Genomic DNA, 20,637 nt, shown 5'->3' with positions numbered 1-20,637 from the left:
GCACCTTCCAGCACCTCAACATCTCTCTTGAGCTGAGCAGCCCAGAACTGGACACAGCACTCAAGGTGTGGCCTGAGCAGTGCTGAGCACAGGGGCAGAAGAACCTCCCTTGTCCTGCTGGCCACACTGCTCCTGAGCCAGCCCAGGATGCCATTGGCTCTGCTGCCCACCTGGGCACTCTGCTGCCTCATCTTCAGCACTCCCTGGTCCCTCTCTGCCTGGCTGCTCCCAGCCACTCTGTCCCCAGCCTGTAGCACTGCTTGGGGTTGTTGTGGCCAAAGTGCAGAACCCTGCACTTGGCCTTGTTCAATCTTATCCCATTGGCCTCTGCCCACCCATCCAGCCTGGCCAGGTCATCCAATCCAACCAGTCACCTGGAGCTCGCAATCCCACCAGTGCTGCTAAGCCACTGCCACTGAGTCACATCCAAGTGGCTTTTGAACACTTCCAGAGATAGAGACTCCACCACCTCTCTGGGCTGCCTGTGGCAGTGCTTGACAAGCTCTTCTGTAAAGAAGGTGAGCCTGCCACTGCTTTGCCCTCCATCTCACCCTTCTCTTTGCTCAGCTGTGTGCTACTTAATTGTGCTGGTTTGAGGCTAATCGGAATATTTTAATGAGAGAAATTAGATCATTGGTTGTGAAAAAGAAATAATGATGATGTCTATAGCATTCATAGAACTGTAGAATCACAGACTCAGGGCTGGAAGGGACCACAAGGATCAGGCAGCTCCAACCCCCCTGCCATGCCCAGGGACACCCTACCCTAGAGCAGGCTGCTCACAGCCTCAGCCAGCCTGGCCTGAAACACCTCCCTGGGCAACCCATTCCAGCCTCTCACCACTCTCAAGCTTCTTCCCACCTCCAGCTTTGCTCCACTCCCCCCAGTCCTGTCACTCTCTGACAGCCTAAAAAGTCCCTCCCCAGCATTTCTGTAGCGCCCTGTCAGATCCTGGAAGGCCACCAGAAGGTCACCTCGTTGGTTGGCTGAGAGGGAGAAAAAGCTGCAATGCAAACAACCCTCCCTCACTCCGTCCTATTCATTCAGGTAGTTGCAGACTACTCATCACCTGCCTCTTCTTGGCTGCCCAAGGAAAGCTGCCCCTCCTGGTGCTGCCAGCAGTGTGTGCTCCATGTGTCACTGCTGTATGCTCCAGGGAAAGGCGCTGGGAACAGCACTGGCAGCGCTCAGCTGAGGAGAGGAGGTGCGCACATGTCCTTGCTCCTGCCCAGCCACCACCTCTGCCACCCGGGCAACATGTGGCACAGGATGAATTTTAGAAGCATTCTGAACTCTACCTGCCCCTGACCTGTGATTTTGCTCCACAAATGTAAGATCCTCTACCTGTACATCCACTGCTTGGAGCTCAGAAGCCTCACAGCAAGCCAGCAACTGCTCTAGCTGCAGGTAGAGATCTGTTCCTGACTAAAGCATGTGACTGGGAGAAGCCAGGGACTGCTTCCCTGGCTCTCTAACAGAGCTTTGAGGCTGAAGCAATGCCAAGTTCCAGCAGTCTATTCTTAGACACCTGTGATAAAGCAAGAAGCTGGACTTGCCCTGTTCTCAGAGCTCACACCCGAGGCAAGCAGTGTGCACAGCATGCTGAGGATTCCCACACATGCTCACCCACACTTGGAAGTGTGCTTTGCCACGAATCACCTTCCTAACACACCAGAGAGCCCACTGCATCTTCCTCCTCCTCTGTGAAGAAGGCAGCCCAGGAGGGATGTTAGAAGGAAGCTGTTGGCAGAGAGAGTGATTGGCGTTGGAATGGGCTGCCCAGGGAGGTGGTGGAGTGGCTGTGCCTGGAAGTGTTGAAGCCAAGCCTGGCTGGGGCACTTAGTGCCATGGTCTGGTTGCTTGGCCAGGGCTGGGTGCTAGGTTGGGCTGGCTGAGCTTGGAGGTCTCTTCCAACCTGCCTGATTCTGTTCTGTTCTATTTTACTGCCTGATTCCCAGTGGCCATGCAGCCTCCTGCCCTGGGCACAGAGCTGCTTCTCCCCAGCTGGCCATGCTGCCAGTGTCCTCCCCTGCAGCCAGGAAGAATCAGGAGCTGCTTAGTCACACACAGCTGCTGAGAGAGATACCATTGTGTGCTCCAGCACACAGCTCTGTGCTCTGCAATTACCTACATTTGCTCCTTTTCATGTATGTAAATGCACTCCTGTTGCCAGCACATAGAGATTATGGCTCTGAAAAACCTTTATTAGTCTGCCAGGGGCCTGCACGGGCTGGGACTGAGCTCACTGCTAAAACACAACCCAGCCAGGGCCACGAGGGGCACAGAGAGGTAACAAAACCCCACCATTTTCAGAGGCAGTCTCTTTCCCACTGCTTGAAGGGGCTGCAGGAGAGCTGGGGAAGGACTTTTCACAGGACAAGGGGCAATGACTTCGAGCTGGGAGAGGGGAGATTGAGAGTGGAGACAAGGAAAAAATGCTTGACAGTAAGGGTGGTGGCACAGGTTGCCCAGGGAGGCTGTGGATGTCCTCTCTCTGGAGGTGTTCAAGGCCAGGTTGGAGGAGGCCTTGGACAAGCTGGGCTGGTGGGGGGTGCCCTGTAAGTAGACTATATTTAAGGTGTCTTTCAATCCAATCCATTCTAGGATTCCAGCTGCTGGCATCAGTATCCTGCTCAGGCATAGCAAGACAGAACAAACTGCCCCAGTTCTGGGCTTCCACAGCACTGCTGCTGTTGGGATGACAGAGCTGAGGCCTGACTGACCAGGCTGGGTCTGGGGCAAGCACTGAGAAGTGTTTTGGAAACTGTTTTGATAGAGGCACTTAGTGCCAGGGTCTGGCTGATTGGAGAGGGCTGGGTGCTAGGTTGGACCGCGTGAGCTTGGAGCTCTTCCAACCTGGTTGATTCTAAGATTCTATGATAAATAACTCTAAAAAAAAAACCATTTAAAAAGGCAATTACAGGAATAGTTTGGGTTAAAAAATAAAAGGTAAAACAATAACAGCAAACATGAAAAATGAGTGTAGCAGTTCTAAGCAGACACGTTTTACGTGGCCAGGTGAGCCCAAGCAGGCTCAGGCACTGCTACCAAAGCCACTCACACAGCTCTGTGCTCCACCTCTGGTATCACAGAACCCTGGGGTGGTTTGGGCTGGAAGAGACCATAGAGATCATCCAGCTCCAACCCCCTGCCATGGGCAGGGACACCTCCCACCAGCAAAGCTTGCTCAAGGCCTCATCCAACCTGGCCTTCCACATCTCCAGGGAGGTTGTGATCGAAGATCGCATTCTGTGCTTCTGTGCTCCACAGCCTCCCTGGGCAGCCTGTGCCAGTGTCTCACCACCCTCAACCTGTGCCAGTGTCTCACCACCCTCCCTCTCAAGAATTTCTTCCTCATCTCCACTCTCACTCTCCCCTCTCCTAGCTCAAAGCCACTGTCTCTCATCCTGTCACTCCCAGCCCTTGCCAAAAGTCCCTCTCCAGCTCTTCTGGAGCCTCTTCAAGCTACTGGAAGGCTGCTCTGAGTTCTCAACAGAGCCTCCTCTTCCCTAGACTCAACTTCTCCAACTCTCTCAGCCTGTCCCCAAAAACTTAAGCTTATTGTTTAAGTTACTTCCAGGAGGGACTTAATTCAGGCTCTTGTCTCTCAGGAGACCTAAAATCTAAATGAGCAGCAGCCCCTCTCAGCTCCTATGAGCAGGTCCCATGTGCTCCTTTGAACACAGCCCTTTGATTCTGTGCAGGTCCAACTTCCCATGGCTCTTATTAAAGATGCCTGACACCATTTTTTGGTTGTCCTTTTCTGTCTGTTCATTAGAAAGAAAAAAAAACAAACCCCAAACCCAACACTGTGCTTTGCAGTTGGAGAGCTTCTCATTGTTCAGTCCCTACTGAGTCACAGGGCAGGTTGCTCACACAGCTCTGCTGCTCTGTCCACACCACTCTGGTCCCCAGCCACTCCAGCGCCTCACCCTGTGGTACTTCTTGTGCAGAATATGACTGGGCAGAGGCAGAGGCCTCCAGACAGCAGAGGACAGTGGTGACTGCATTCACTGAGCATCTACTGGGGCCTGGAGCACAGCGCTGGGGAGGGGCAGCTGAGGGACCTGGGGGTGTTTGGTCTGGAGGAGACTGCTGAGAGGAGGTCAGACTGAGGTGGGGTTGGGCTCTTCTCACATGCAGCAAGTGACAGCACAGGAGCAAACAGCCTCAAGCTGTGCCAGGGGAGGGTCAGGTTGGATATCAGGAACAGTTTGTCCCCAGCAAGGGTTCTCAGGCACGGGCACAGGCTGCCAGGGAAGTGTTTGAGTCTCCATCCCTGGAGGGGTTTGAAAGCTGCATGGCTGTGGTGCAGAGGGAGGTGGTTTGGTGGCAGTGGTTAGCAGCAGTGGTGGGGCTGTGAGCTCTGAGGGAGAGTTGGACTGGATGAGCTCAGAGGTCTCTCCCAGCCTCAGCAGTTGTGTGACTCTGTGGTTCTGTGTCTTATGTCTCTGCATGCAGCATCTGCTGCTTGCCAGCTCCTTACATGCCCAGAATCACTCTGCAGCAGGCAAATGCTTCTTTGTTTGGACTGCCACAGGATTTGTGAGAGTATCAGTAAAAAGGGCTGAGGTTTCAAAGAGAGGTTTAAAAATGCAGAGCTGCTTTGTTTGCCAGCTCTGCTCTGCACAGGGCACAGATGACCATGTGCTGTGTCGCCGCAGCTGAGCTGTGCCTCCTGCTAGAGCTGTGCCATTGCTTCTCTCCTGTGCCAGTGAATAAAAAATGTCCACTGCCTCCTCCTGCATGTGGCTCGCAAGAAAAGCGAAGGGGAAGAACAACTTTCATTCTGTTTGTCCCAGAATTGTCTTCTGTGATTTCCTGCAGATGAAAAGGAATCCCTGCCTGTGACTAGCTCACAGCACCCATGCTGAGCAGTGCCTTTCCTTACTGCAGCTTGGTCGTGTCCTCGGATGCCCACCAGATTTCACAAGAGGGAACAATCAACTGCACAGAGTTGAGTTTGGGTTGGAAAAGAGCTCTGAGATCATCCAGCCCAACCACTGACCCAGCACCACCGTGGTCACCAAACCCTGTCCTCGAGTGTCATGGCCACATCTTTCTTGAACACCTTCAGGCACAGTGACTCCACCACGTCCCTGGGCAGCCTGTTCTAGTGCCTGACCACTCTTGCAGCAAGGTTGTTGTTCTTAATCTCCAACCTAACCCTCCTCTGGGGCAATTTCAGGCCAGACAAAAGGGCTTTATGGTCCCACAGCGTACTGCTAGCAGTTAGTGATATGAGCTAGATCCCTGCAACCAAATCCCAGCTTGGATTCAGAGTCACTGCTGTGTCTCTCTGCTGGCCTAGGTTTGCTCTCCAAGGCTACACTTCACAGGACCATGATCTAGCCTCTGAAATACTGCACTGGAGCAAATCAGGCTTTGTGCTTCTGGGCCTGCCTTTCCCTGCTCCCGTTTGGATTTAGAGGCTGTCACAGAGGCCATGTGGATATCTCAGACCTGTAGAGAGGCAGGACAGTCATTTGGATCCCTCTCCTCCTAGTCCATCTTTGGAGAGGGATGTGGCTGCAGGACCCAGCAGTGGATCTCTTCTGAAGACAAGAACAGTTTCACAGACTCCCAGCAGCAGCACCCTCTGCAGTCCTGTCTCGGCCCCAGCACGCTGGGGTTCGCCTTCCCTTCCAACAAAGCCTCAGCACCATGGGGCAAGTGGTGAAGGAGGCCCCTGGCATCTTGAAGGGTGGCTGAGGCCAGCTGGGAAGCCCTGGGGAGGGCTGTGGTCACAGACATGCCTCCAGCTACCTTTCGCTTTGCCAGGGCCTTACGAACTCGAGACACAAAGAGCCAGGAGAGAGTCCTTCAGAACCTAAACGTTAAGGAATTCCTTCTGCATGCTGGAGAACTTCAGTGTGCTGCTGACAGTGTGCCCCTTGCTGACAGCAGGAGGGCAAGCCAAGGTGCTTTCATCACAGAGCTTTCATCCTGAGACTCCCTTCCTGTGGTGACTCCTCAGTGGCTCCAGTTCAGAACAGCCCCTCACTAGTAGGGGATTATTAATCCCTCCACACAGGGTGAAGGCTCTGCTGCTGTGCAGTCCTGTGGAAGGAGACAACCCCCCAGCTCTGGATGGACTGAGCAACCTTCAGCAGCTGACTTATTTCTGCAGTGAGGTGGGGCTGGAGGAAACAAAGGAAGGGCAATAAACCAAAGCCAGGCAGGCTTCAGGGTATGAATTCATTCACATTGGTCTCACTCAGGTTGGAAACGACCCCTGGGATCAAGTCCAACCACTGACCCTGCTCTACAGACTTCACCTCTAAACCACATCCCCAAGCACCACATCCAAAGGACCTTTAAAGCTCTCCTGAGAGGATGGCTCCACCACCTCCATGGGCAGCCTCTGCCAGTGCCTGACCACTCTTGCTGAGAAAACATCCTAAGGCCCAGCCTGCCCCTGCCCTGCTGCAGTTTGAGGCCATTGCCTCTTGTCCTGTTGCCAATGGCCTGTGAGACCAGCACCAACCTCTCCACAACTCCGCTCAGGCAGCTGTAGACAGCAATGAGGTCTGCCCTCAGCCTCCTCTTCTCCAGGCTAACCATCCCCAGCTCCTTCAGTTGCTCATCAGATCTATTCTCCAGCCCTTCCTGAGCTTCCCTGCCCTCCTCTGCTCTCACCCCAGCACCTCCACAGCTCTCCTGTGTTCAGCTGCCCAAAACTGGACACAACACTCGAGCTGTGGCCTCACCAGTGCCCAGCACAGGGCACAATTCCCTCCCTGCCCCTGATGGACACAGCATTTCTGATCCCAGCCAGGATGCCTTTGGCTTTCTTGGCCACCTGAGCACTGCTGGCTCAAGTTCAGCCACTTGTCCATGACCACCCCCAGGTCCCTTTCTGCAGGCAGGTGCCAGCCACTCTGCCCCAGGCCTGTAGTGTTGCTTGGGTTGTTGTGGCCCAAATGCAGGGCCTGGCACTTGGCCCTGCTGAAGCTCATGCTGTTAACAATGGCCAAGGATCCAACCTGTCCAGGTCTCTCTGCAGAGCCTAACCTGCCCTGGTGCAGATCAACTCTCCACCTAACTTGGTGTGCTCTGTGAACTCCCTGCTGAGCTGCTCTGAGTCCCTATCAAGGGCATCAGTCAGGATGTTAAACAGAAGTGGTCCCTGCACAGAGCCCCGAGGAGCACCACTTGTGAGCAGCTGCCAGCTCCCCTAGCACCACCCTCCAGGCCTGTCCATCCAGCAGCGCTTTAGCCAGCAGTGGTGCTCAGCCACACCAGCAGAGGTGCTCAGCCACACTAGCAGTGGTGCTCAGCCACACCAGCAGTGGTGCTCAGCCACACCAGCAGTGGTGCTCAGCCACACTAGCAGTGGTGCTCAGCCACGCCGGCAGTGGTGCTCAGCCACACTAGCAGTGGTGCTCAGCCACGCTAGCAGTGGTGCTCAGCCACACCAGCAGTGGTGCTCAGCCACACCAGCAGTGGTGCTCAGCCACACTAGCAGTGGTGCTCAGCCACGCTAGCAGTGGTGCTCAGCCACGCTAGCAGAGGTGCTCAGCCACGCTAGCAGTGGTGCTCAGCCACACCAGCAGAGGTGCTCAGCCACGCTAGCAGTGGTGCTCAGCCACACCAGCAGTGGTGCTCAGCCACACCAGCAGTGGTGCTCAGCCACGCCAGCAGTGGTGCTCAGCCACACCAGCAGAGGTGCTCAGCCACACCAGCAGTGGTGCTCAGCCACACCAGCAGTGGTGCTCAGCCACACTAGCAGTGGTGCTCAGCCACGCTAGCAGTGGTGCTCAGCCACGCTAGCAGAGGTGCTCAGCCACGCTAGCAGTGGTGCTCAGCCACTCCAGCAGAGGTGCTCAGCCACGCCAGCAGTGGTGCTCAGCCACACCAGCAGTGGTGCTCAGCCACACCAGCAGTGGTGCTCAGCCACACCAGCAGTGGTGCTCAGCCACGCCAGCAGTGGTGCTCAGCCACACCAGCAGTGGTGCTCAGCCACACCAGCAGTGGTGCTCAGCCACACCAGCAGTGGTGCTCAGCCACGCTAGCAGTGGTGCTCAGCCACACCAGCAGTGGTGCTCAGCCACGCCAGCAGTGGTGCTCAGCCACACCAGCAGTGGTGCTCAGCCACACCAGCAGTGGTGCTCAGCCACACTAGCAGTGGTGCTCAGCCACACTAGCAGAGGTGCTCAGCCACGCTAGCAGTGGTGCTCAGCCACACCAGCAGTGGTGCTCAGCCACACTAGCAGTGGTGCTCAGCCACGCTAGCAGTGGTGCTCAGCCACACTAGCAGTGGTGCTCAGCCACGCCAGCAGAGGTGCTCAGCCACACCAGCAGAGGTGCTCAGCCACGCCAGCAGAGGTGCTCAGCCACACTAGCAGTGGTGCTCAGCCACACCAGCAGTGGTGCTCAGCCACACCAGCAGAGGTGCTCAGCCACACCAGCAGAGGTGCTCAGCCACGCCAGCAGAGGTGCTCAGCCACACCGGCAGTGGTGCTCAGCCACACCAGCAGAGGTGCTCAGCCACGCCGGCAGTGGTGCTCAGCCACGCCAGCAGAGGTGCTCAGCCACACCAGCAGTGGTGCTCAGCCACGCCAGCAGAGGTGCTCAGCCACACCAGCAGAGGTGCTCAGCCACGCCAGCAGAGGTGCTCAGCCACACCAGCAGAGGTGCTCAGCCACGCCAGCAGTGGTGCTCAGCCACGCCAGCAGTAGTGCTCAGCCACGCTAGCAGTGGTGCTCAGCCACAGTAGCAGTGGTGCTCAGCCACACCAGCAGAGGTGCTCAGCCACGCCAGCAGTGGTGCTCAGCCACGCCGGCAGTGGTGCTCAGCCACACCAGCAGTGGTGCTCAGCCACACCAGCAGAGGTGCTCAGCCACACCAGCAGTGGTGCTCAGCCACACCAGCAGAGGTGCTCAGCCACACCAGCAGAGGTGCTCAGCCACACCAGCAGAGGTGCTCAGCCACACCAGCAGAGGTGCTCAGCCACGCCAGCAGTAGTGCTCAGCCACGCTAGCAGTGGTGCTCAGCCACAGTAGCAGTGGTGCTCAGCCACACTAGCAGTGGTGCTCAGCCACACTAGCAGAGGTGCTCAGCCACACCAGCAGTGGTGCTCAGCCACGCTAGCAGTGGTGCTCAGCCACACCAGCAGTGGTGCTCAGCCACACCAGCAGTGGTGCTCAGCCACGCCAGCAGAGGTGCTCAGCCACACTAGCAGTGGTGCTCAGCCACACCAGCAGTGGTGCTCAGCCACGCCGGCAGTGGTGCTCAGCCACACCAGCAGTGGTGCTCAGCCACACCAGCAGTGGTGCTCAGCCACACTAGCAGTGGTGCTCAGCCACACCAGCAGAGGTGCTCAGCCACGCCAGCAGAGGTGCTCAGCCACACCAGCAGTGGTGCTCAGCCACACCAGCAGAGGTGCTCAGCCACGCCAGCAGTGGTGCTCAGCCACACCAGCAGTGGTGCTCAGCCACGCTAGCAGTGGTGCTCAGCCACACTAGCAGAGGTGCTCAGCCACACCAGCAGTGGTGCTCAGCCACGCTAGCAGTGGTGCTCAGCCACACCAGCAGTGGTGCTCAGCCACACCAGCAGTGGTGCTCAGCCACGCCAGCAGAGGTGCTCAGCCACACCAGCAGTGGTGCTCAGCCACACCAGCAGAGGTGCTCAGCCACGCCGGCAGTGGTGCTCAGCCACGCCGGCAGTGGTGCTCAGCCACGCCGGCAGTGGTGCTCAGCCACACTAGCAGTGGTGCTCAGCCACACCAGCAGAGGTGCTCAGCCACGCCAGCAGAGGTGCTCAGCCACACCAGCAGTGGTGCTCAGCCACACCAGCAGAGGTGCTCAGCCACGCCAGCAGTGGTGCTCAGCCACACCAGCAGAGGTGCTCAGCCACGCCAGCAGTGGTGCTCAGCCACACTAGCAGAGGTGCTCAGCCACACTAGCAGTGGTGCTCAGCCACACCAGCAGTGGTGCTCAGCCACGCTAGCAGTGGTGCTCAGCCACACCAGCAGTGGTGCTCAGCCACACCAGCAGTGGTGCTCAGCCACGCTAGCAGTGGTGCTCAGCCACAGTAGCAGTGGTGCTCAGCCACGCTAGCAGTGGTGCTCAGCCACACCAGCAGAGGTGCTCAGCCACACCAGCAGTGGTGCTCAGCCACGCTAGCAGTGGTGCTCAGCCACAGTAGCAGTGGTGCTCAGCCACGCCAGCAGTGGTGCTCAGCCACACTAGCAGAGGTGCTCAGCCACACTAGCAGTGGTGCTCAGCCACACCAGCAGAGGTGCTCAGCCACACCAGCAGTGGTGCTCAGCCACACTAGCAGTGGTGCTCAGCCACAGTAGCAGTGGTGCTCAGCCACACTAGCAGAGGTGCTCAGCCACACCAGCAGAGGTGCTCAGCCACGCCAGCAGTGGTGCTCAGCCACGCCAGCAGTGGTGCTCAGCCACGCCAGCAGAGGTGCTCAGCCACACCAGCAGAGGTGCTCAGCCACACCAGCAGAGGTGCTCAGCCACGCCAGCAGTGGTGCTCAGCCACGCCAGCAGTGGTGCTCAGCCACGCCAGCAGTGGTGCTCAGCCACACTAGCAGTGGTGCTCAGCCACACTAGCAGAGCTCCCTCACCTCAGAGCCAGGTCAGCTTGCACAGGAGGGGATCAGGTAGGAGACACAGTTTGTGCTGCACCTGTGTGCCAGCAGACCTAGGAGTGAAGCCGTCCCCGGCACTCGCAGTGCCCAGGCAGCACAGCTGCCCCCAGCTGCAGCCTGGGGGAGGGAACACCAAGGTTTTGCTGCACCTCTGTCTCTGATGAATCTGTTTCAAAATCAATTAAATCTCACTGCCCTCTGTGGGAAGTGGATGAGGTTCCCACACCTGCACACAGACCCGGTATGGGAACAGGGTGTGGAGCACTGAGCACTGCCTCCAGCTCTGGGGAACCCAGCACAAGGACATGAAACTGCTGGAGAGGGGTTCCAGAGGAGGCCACAAAGACGATCAGAGAGCTGGAGAACCTCCACGGAGAAAGGATGAGGAAACTGGAGAAGAAAATGTTGCAGATACCTGAGGAGCTACAGATACCTGAAGGGACTCCAGGAGAGCTGGGGAAGGACTTTGGACAAGGACTGGGAGTGCCAGGGCAAGGGACAATGGCTTTGAGATGGGTGAGGGGAGATTGAGAGTGGAGATGAGGAGGAAATTCTTGAGAGTGAGGGCAGTGAGACACTGGCACAGGCTGCCCGGGGAGGCTGTGGATGCCCCTGCCTGGAGGTGTTCCAGGCCAGGCTGGATGAGGCCTTGAGCAGCTTGGGCTGGTGGGAGGTGTCCCTGCCCATGGCAGGGGGTTGGAACTGGATGATCTTGAAGGTCACTTCCAGCCCCAAGTGTTGAGCATTTTCTTTGCTGAGGACTTGCAGACAGATTTGGATGCCATCTGTGCAAACACAACCAGAGCAGAGACAAGCCCTTTCCGCCCTGCAAAGACAGGGAGCCCACAGGCCACAGCAAATTGGGTAACAAGCTGTAATCAGGCACCAGAGCATCAGCTTCCCTTCCCTGCAGACTGTGAAGGAGCCAACACAGTCCTGGTGATGCTTCTGAAGTCATGAACACAAGCATGAGCAGGAGCTGATCAACACCAGAAGCATGGACAGGAAAGGCACAGCTCTGAACACTCCCTTGTTAATGGGAAGGGACTTCCACGCAGTGCCTCAGGACTTGGCACAAGCAAGGCTCTCTGATGGCATGATGGTGATGGCTTCCCTGCTGGGGAGTTCCCACCTGACGTTAAGTAGCTTGTGTCTAACTCTCCTCCGAGCACTATGACTAACTCCCTGAGCTGCAGGTGTGCTGCTCTGCATATCCAACACAGCTCAGTCACTACCAGCACAGGATCAGAGTGCTGGGGGCTGAAGGCACCTTCAGAGACGTTGCAGGTCACACAGGAACTTGTCCAGATGGGTCTTGTAGTGCCAGGACAGGGGTCGGTGGCTTTGGGCTGGGAGAGGGGAGATTGAGAGTGGAGCTGAGGAAGAAGTTCTTTGAAGTGAGGGTGGGGAGACACTGGCACAGGCTGCCCAGGGAGGCTGTGGCTGCCTCATCGCGGCAGGCGTTTAAATGAGACTGGACAGAGTTTGAGCAGCACAGAGCAGTGTTAGGTGCCCCTGTGCACAGCAGGGATGGAACTGGATCATCTCTAAGGTTGCTTCCATCTGAAGCCATTTTCTGACTCTATGGCCCTGCTCCTCCTCCTGTGAGCACTGATGGGTGGGATGCCACAGGCAGAAGCCTTTCAAGCCAGCAGACAAAGGTACCCACAGCTGCACTCCTGGCACATGGGGAGGTCTGTTAAATATCTTGGCGTAGTTCTATTAACAGAGACCTGTTGGCAGAGCAATTTCCTGACTGCCTTAATGCAGTTTAATGTTTAAACTTAATGAATTTGTAAGCAGGAAATGAAGATAAGAGAATGGCAGAGGGAAAGGAGGTGGCTTAGAAAGCTGTGAGCTTGACTCGATTTTCTCAGCGACACTCAGGGTACAAAGGAGGCTTTGCGTGACCACAGGAGCCTCCACTGTGCATGCAGGTAACAGGAGAGCCAAAACACCCAAACAGAAAGGCAGAATTATTCACCCTCCTTCACAACCCCCAGCACTGCCTGCTGCCAGCAGCTCTCAGCACATGGTGAACAGGACCTGTCTGGGCTGGCAGGGTGAGAGGGGCAGCAGGAGAGCTCCTCCTGCCCGGGGGACACAACTGAGGGGGAGCAGCCTGATGATTTCAGAGCCCAAGAGAGTGCCCAGGCTGCCCAGGGACGGTGAGCTCTGGCATGGGGCAGACCAGGTCCTCTCTCACCTCCAGTGGTCCTCCAGAAGTCACACAGCCTGGCTGCTGCCCCAGCAGCTTGAGCACCAGTGGCCACAGAGGGTGCTGGATAGGCCTGAAGGCAGAAGTGCCCCTGTAGGTCACTAGGCTGAGGGAGGTGTAGGTGTAACCAGCACAGGACACACACAAAGTCCAAAGTGTTGCCTGCTGCTGGACCAAGCAGCCACACAGAGTGGAATGTTTGCTCAGAGCATGCTGAAGGAGTGCTCCGTGCACGGAGCCTCTCCCCGCTCTCGCCTGCTCATGCTCTTTGTGAACCTCACCTTCCCCTCTGTAGGATTCACCTACTCCTGTACAGCTTCGGTGGCAGCTCCTTGGGCTGAGACTTCCTGGCACTGCCAAGCAGACCTGAAGAAGGAATCTCTTCTGGACTAAGCCATCCAAGAATCTAAACGAGTGTTAGTCACTGAACCCTGGCAAGTGGCTCTGTGCTGGTGCTGCTCCTGCACTCAGAAGGCTCCACACAAAGTGCTGCTCTCACAGAGGCTGTGTCTGTCCTCGGGGAGAGCAAGGGGGAGAGATCTGTAAATTGCAGAGAGGAGGTGAAAGGATGCTCAGCATGGCTGGTCAGGGAACTGCCTCCGCTGGGAAAGACCTCCAAGATCACCGAGTCCAGCCAGCAACCCAGCACCACCGCGGCCAACACACCCTGTCCCACGGTGCCATGGCCACACAGGGGTGGGGACTCCACCACCCCCCTGGGCAGCCTGTGCCAAGCCCTGGCCACTCCTGCAGGAGGCAAATAGAATATCTGCTGCTGTGTCTTGGTGAGGCCACATCTGGAGCCAGTTCTGGGCTCCCCAGTTCAAGAGGGACAGGGAACTACTGGAGAGAGTCCGACAGAGACTGTGAGGATGCTGAAGGGCCTGGAACAGCTGTGTGATGAGGAGAGGCTGAGGGGCCTGGGGCCTTGGCACCACTGACCACCACTCTGTGTGTTGCCTTATGTAATGCATTTAGCATTATTCTCCCTTCCCTTCTCTTTGCCACATAACCTCCACTTCAAGTGTGGGAGTTTTAAAGCTACAATTTGATGTTTTCACTCTGGCTTTGTGAGCTGTAGCCATAGAAATGTCCACTGCTCTCCCATGCACAGCCTTGTGAAAGGGCTGTAAAGATGACATTCAGTTTTGATCCTTTAAATGATAAGGTCATAAAAGTTTAGACCTCTCTTTGAATGCTCTGGCTCTGAACCCATAAAACCATTACTCAGGGGCTTCTTCAGGACAAGCTTTTCCTCACCTTCAATCTCTCTCTAAAGCCCCTGATACACTCCTGACTCCCCACCTGCAGCACTGCCTCCAGTCCTTGAATCTCCAGCATAAGAGGGATCTGGAGCTGCTGCAAAGGGTCCAGAGGAGACCACAAAGGTGATCATAGGGCTGGAGGAACTCCCCTGTGGGGACAGGCTGGGAAAGTTGGGGGCTGTTCAGCCTGGAGAAGAGAAGGATCCAGGCAGATCTCAGAGCAGCCTTCTGGTACCTGAAGGGGCTCCAGGAGAGCTGGGGAGGGACTTCTGACAAGGGCTGAGGGACAGTGGCTTTGAGCTGGGAGAGGGGAGACTGAGAGTGGAGATGAGGAAGAAATTCTTGAGAGGGAGGGTGGTGAGACACTGGCACAGGCTGCCCAGGGAGGCTGTGGAGCACAGAAGTACAAAATCTCTGATCCCATTCTGTGCTTCTGTGCTCCACAACCTCCCCAGAGGTATTGAAGACCAGGCTGGATGAGGCCTTGAGCAAACTGTGCTGGTGAGAGGTGTCCCTGGCAGGGGCTTGGAACTGGATGAGCTTTGAGGTCCCTTCCAACCTAAGCCATTCTATGACTGCATGATTCTGTGCCACGAAGAGAATGAAAGGATTTTGGAGAACAACTCTGCTTTCCCCCATCCCATTGCCTCTCTCTATCTGAAGCTGATGAACAAGCACCTAGTGATCACCTGAACATGCCTGAGTATGTTTCACCACCAGAAAGCAAGAACCACTGAGCCTGTTTACACCAATGCCCTTCCTTTCACATCCCTTCTGTGCTAACTACCAGAGTTGTAAAAGCATTTCTGTGTGAGGAAAGGTAAAGCTCCTTGAGAACACAACCAACATTTTCCTTCCTAGCAGCAACACTTCCTTCGTGCCAGGAATTGCCTACAGCTCTAATGCTGCACTTCAGCAGAAGAAAATCTCCCTCTCTCTCTTCCCCCATGTTTTTACTTCCTCAATTTCAGTGAGTCAGAGCCTGTTTTAGCAGCACTTCAGTAAAATCAGTCCAGAAGAATCATGTCTGCTGTGCCAAGAGCTGATCTGTTCCTCACACCTTTTACCAGCTTACTCTGCAGCACAGCACATTTCTCACTGCCATGCTTTCAAATCCTTCTCTTTCCACCCCCTTCTCCTCTTTCTACTCCTCTCTCCGTTTGTACATTCTATCTCTGCCCACACAGTCCACACAACTCTATCCCTTCCTCTTCAGCAGTCTTCCCATTCTCATTCTCCCCCACCCCCCTCAATGGAGAACTGCTGGTCAACACCAGCTGCTCTTCTGCTGCTTTATTTCTGTCAGGCTAAACAGCTCTCCTGTGGGCTTGCAGCTTTGTTCCCCCATCCCCTCTTATTTCCAAGTAATATCTTTCTCAGTCATTCTCCAGCTCAGAGATAAAAGACTAAGGTTAGATTACAGAATCACAGAATGGCAGAGTTTGGAAGGACCTCCAGAGCTCATCCAGTCCAACCCCTGCCAGAGCAGGGTCACCCAGGGCAGGGCACACAGCAACACATCCAGGTGGGTTTGGAAAGTCCCCAGAGACTCCACAGCCTCTCTGGGCAGCCTGCTCCAGGCTTCCAGCACCCTCACACCAAACAAGTTTCTCCTCATGCTGAGGTGGAACCTGCTGAGTTCCAGCCTCTCATCTTGTCTGTTACCTTGTGCTGAGACAGGCATGCAGGGGCTGCAGTGTGTTACACCCAGTAAATCTGATGAGGAGCAGCTGAGGGAGCTGGGGATGGTTGGTGTGAAACAGAGGAGGCTGAGGGCAGAGCTCATTGCTGTCTGCAGCTACCTGAAGGGACACTGTGGAGAGGCTGCTGCTGGGCTCTGCTTGCAGGTAGCTGGAGACAGAACCAGGGGGAATGGCCTCAAGCTGAGCATTAGGAAAAAGTTTTTCACAGGGAGAATGGTCAAGGACTGGGATGAGCTGCCCAGGGAGGTGGTGGAGTCCCCCAGCCTGGCTGTGTTTCAGGGTGGTTTGGATGTGGTGCTTGGGGCTGTGGTTTAAGGTGACTCTTGCAGAGCAGGGTTCTAGGCTGGACTTGGTGATCCTGAGAGGCTTTGCCAGCCTGCATGGTGCTGTGATGCTGTGTGTGAGAATCAACTTCTCACTTTGTGCTTGGACATCTCTCTCCCATTCCCATTAGAGATGTGCATGGGAAAAGTCAAAAGGGAGCTGAGAAAAGGCAGGAAGAAAGGAAAACCTTTTTGGCTGCATGAAAGCTCCACTGGACTGTGAAGGCAGCAACAGACACTGCTCACTTGCTGGTTCCCCTCAGCCAGAGGTCTGGGCTCAGCCCTCATGTTTTGGACAGAAGTGGGAAATTGCATAAACTCCATGTACCAAAATGTGTGGCACAGGAGCAGAGCACGGCAGGAGACGCTTCCCTCTCAGCAAAAGGGCACAACTGAGAGCAAATGAATTAGCTGTGCCCAAGAGGTTGCACTCAAAGGAGACTCTGAGGCTGGCAGATATGCAGAGAGATGAAGCCATCAGCATAAGGGATAAAGCAGATTTTGACACTTTGTGGGCTGGGATCCAGCAGAGATACCTAACAAGGAGTGGATTCTGTCCCTCTGCTCTCCAGAGTCTCCACCTGCAGCACTGCCTCCAGTCCTGGGGCTCCCAACACAAGGACTTGGAACTGCTGGATCCAGAGGAGGCCACCAAGATGATCAGAGAGAGCTGGAGAACCTCCCCTGTGGGGACAGGCTGGGAGAATTGGGGCTGTTCAGCCTGGAGAAGAGAAAGCTCCAGGGAGCAGCCTTCCAGTACCTGAAGGGGCTACAAGAGAGCTGGGGAGGAACTTCTGACAAGGGCTGGGAGTGCCATGATGAGAGACAGTGGCTTTGAGCTGGGAATGGGGAGAGAGAGAGTGGAGATAAGGAAGAAACTCTTGAGAGTGAGGGTGGTGAGACACTGGCACAGGTTGCCCAGGGTGGCTGTGGATGCCCCTGCCTGGAGGTGTTCAAGGCCAGGCTGGATGAGGCCTTGAGCAGCCTGGGCTGGTGGGAGATGTCCCTGCCCATGGCAGGGGGTTGGGATTGGATGATCCTTGAGGCCCCTTCCAGCCCTGACAGTTGTGTGACTCTCTGATGCTATGATTTCAAGCAGGGCCAAGGGGCTGACAGAAGCTCAGCTGTGTGCTACTATCAGAGGGACAAGCACTGACTGAGAGCTTAGTGCCAACTCTGCCACTGGTGCAATGCTCTTGCAGCTGCTTAAAGCCCGAAGACTTAGTCTGTTGGCTGCTGGAGGTAAGGAAGCTCTGAAGAGTATCTTCAGACCAGTTTCCTTTTGCCAAGGCAGGATAATTTCCTAGCCCCTTCTCCATGGTAACTTCCACAGCATATCCAAGCTGAGACCTTAAACCCCTCTAAATCCCAGCTCCTGCTAACTCTGCACTTTGCACCTACAGGACCAGCCTGGCTCCAGTTTGAGCAATGGCTAAAACACTGAGCTACTGCACATCAGCAACGAGCCCTGCAGCCCAGACAGTGATCTCCTGAGGAGTGTGGCCAGCAGGACAGGGGAGGTTCTCCTCCCCAGCCACACTGCCCTGCTGAGACCACATCTGGAACACTGTGTCCAATTCTGGGCTCCCCAGTTCAAGAGGGACTGAGATCCACTTGGAGGAAGTTCAGTGGAGGCTATGAGGCTGCTGCAGGGCCTGGCACAGCTGTGAGATGAGGAGAGGCTGAGAGCCCTGGGGCTGGGTAGCCTGGAGAGGAGAAGGCTGAGAGGGGATCTGAGCAATGGCTACAAATAGCTGAGGGCTGGGGGGCAAGAAGCAGGGGCCAGGCTCTGTGCAGTGCTGTCCTGGGGTAGGACAAGGAGCAGTGGACACAAACTGGGACCTAGGGAGTTGCACCTCAGTGTGAGGAGAAACTTGTTTGGTGTGAGGGTGCTGGAGGCCTGGAATAACCCCACCAAGAATACAAGAGCAGTAGCACCTAAAGGTGGCCTCTTCAGTGGCCCCTTGTTGGCCTTGTTTGCTTTGTCTGCACTGATCTGAAAGCCTTGGTTCCAGCATTGCAAAGCAGAAGATCCTCTGCAGTCCAGCAGCTGTCTCTGACAGGAAACTTTCCCTAAAGCATACACCAAACATTGCCTCTTGTCCTCACTCCACATGGTGCAGCCTAAGTGGCCCTGTGCTGTCCCTCCTCACCAGTTCCTCCTCCTGCCTTCTGCCTTTGTGGCTTCCTCCCCTAACCAGCCAGCTCCTTGGGCTGTCCTTTTCTGTTTCTTCAGCAGCTGCTCTCTTTGAGAGAGGCTGTGCAGAGCCACGTTGTATTTGCAGTGGTTTCTGGAGTGAAGGCTAAGCCCTCCCTGCTGCCTGAACACAGCAAAGTGCTCAGCAGCACAGAACGCTGGAGGCTGGAAGGGACCTGCAGAGCTCATCCAGCCCAGCCCCTGCCAGAGCAGGGCACCCAGGGCAGGGCACACAGCAACACCTCCAGGTGGGGCTTGAAAGTCTCCACAGAAGGAGACTCCACAACCTCTCTGGGCAGCCTGCTCCAGGCCTCCAGCACCCTCACACCAAACAAGCTTCTCCTCATCTCAAGGTGCAGCTTCCTGGGTTCCAGTTCCTGGGTTCCATTGCTCCTTGCCCTACCCCAGGACAGCACTGCACAGAGCCTGGCCCCTGCTTCTTGCCCCCCCAGCCCTCAGCTATTTGTAACCATTGCTCAGATCTCCTCTCAGCCTTCTCCTCTCCAGGCTGCCCAGCCCCAGGGCTCTCAGCCTCTCCTCATCTCACAGCTGTGCCAGGCCCTGCAGCAGCCTCGTAGCCTCCAGTGGACTTTCTCCAAGTGGATCTCAGTCCCTCTTGAACTGGGAAGCCCAGAACTGGACACAGTGTTCCAGACGTGGTCTCAGCAGGGCAGTATGGCTGGGGAGGAGAACCTCCCCTGTCCTGCTGGCCACACTCAATGAACCTCAGGAGACCATTTGCCTTCTTGGCCACCAGGGCACATTGCTGTCCCAGGCAGAACTTGCTGCCCACTAGCAGTGCAAATTGAGCATCACAAAGCAGACAGTAAAGAGGAGGGGGGGGGGGGAAGGCAGATTTGAAATGTCAGAAAGGTGACTGAGGGGCTGGAGCAGCTCCCCTGTGGGGACAGGCTGGGAGAGCTGGGGCTGTCCATCCTGGAGAAGAGGAGGCTCCAGGGAGACCTCAGAGCAGCTTTCCAGGGCCTGAAGGGGCTACAGGAGAGCTGGGGAGGGACTTTTGACAAGGTTGGGAGTGCCAGGATGAGTCAATGGCTCTGAGCTGGGAGAAGCTGGATCGAAATGAGCCATGGGGAGGAAATTCTTCCCCCTGAGGGTGGTGAGGCACTGCAGCAGACTGCCCAGAGAAGCAGTGCTCAAAGGCAGGTTGGATGGGGCCTTGAACAAGCTGGGCTGGTGGGAAGTGTCCCTGCCCATGGCAGGGGGTTAGAACTGGATGATCCTGAAGGTCCCCTCCATCCCAACCCATGCTGTGGACATCCTGCTAGGAAGGAGCTGCCTGCCCCATTCTGGCTGCAGCACTCTTCCACTGTCAAGAGTGGCTGCTCTGCTTCTGTCAGAGATGCTTTGCTCTGTCACACTCTGAGTGGCTCCACTCTGAGCTGCAGGCATCAGCTCCCAGCAGACACCTGTCCTATAGCAGTACAGCAGCACTGCAAAGGTGAAGTGGGGGAGCTGCCCATGCAGAGTGACCAAGAATGGTACTGCAAGGCAGCTGAGGGTCTGTGCTGACATGAGACCTAACACTCCTCCTCACAACTCAACTGAGGCAGATGCACTTAGTCAAACACAGCCTCCTTCAGAGGTGCCTGCTGCTGTTGACACAGGTGAGCTCCACAATGCCAGCATTTGTTCTTTGTGAAGGGCAGGTGGCACTTGGGCCCATCCTACCCTGCTCTGCCAGCCTCTGAAACCCTGTGGCTGACCCAAGCTGCTTGCTGGGAATGGGCTTGCTTGGTGCCCAGGAGTTGCTGCAGAAGCTGCCCCTTTGCCAGGGCCAGAAATAAACCAGAGTCACAGCAGGGACGAGGCAGTGCCAGAGCCCAGGCACACCCCCAGGCAGCTTTTATAGGATCAGGGAACTGCAGAACAGTGCAGGCTGGAAGAGACCTCTGAACCATCCAGTCCAACTCTCCCCCAGAGCTCACAGCCCCACCACTGCTACTAACCACTGCCACTCAGGCAGTTTTGGAACCCTTCCAGTGATGGGGACTGCAGCAGCTCCCTGGGCAGCCTGTGCCAGTGTCTGAGAACCCCTGCTAGGAAGAGACTGTTCCTGATATCCAACCTGACCCTCCCTGGCACAGCTTGAGGCTGTTTACCCTTGTGCTGTCACTTGCTGCATGTGAGCCCAACTCTCCTCTGGCTCCATCCTCCTTTGAGGTGTGGATCAGCATGCACAGGAGTCCTTGGGGTCAGTGTATAGGGTTAACACTCCTGGGGGAGTGACCCTGAACCTGACCCTAGGGGTCTCGGCCCCTCCCCAGGGGTGGGCCACACTCCAGGTGATGGTTAGCCCACTCCCCCC

At 56.2% G+C, this 20,637-nt stretch overlaps 1 protein-coding gene across 5 annotated transcripts in view; it reads right to left on the bottom strand.

Moving 5' to 3' along the window:
* AKAP7 (A-kinase anchoring protein 7) overlaps nucleotides 1-20,637 on the bottom strand; it is a 121,910-nt gene that overhangs the window by 1,593 nt on the left and 99,680 nt on the right. The window lies entirely within an intron of this gene.

Source organism: Pogoniulus pusillus, chromosome 33 (genome assembly GCF_015220805.1).
Source record: "Pogoniulus pusillus isolate bPogPus1 chromosome 33, bPogPus1.pri, whole genome shotgun sequence".
Classification (NCBI taxonomy): domain Eukaryota; kingdom Metazoa; phylum Chordata; class Aves; order Piciformes; family Lybiidae; genus Pogoniulus; species Pogoniulus pusillus.
This window is presented reverse-complemented; position numbering and strand designations above follow the sequence as displayed.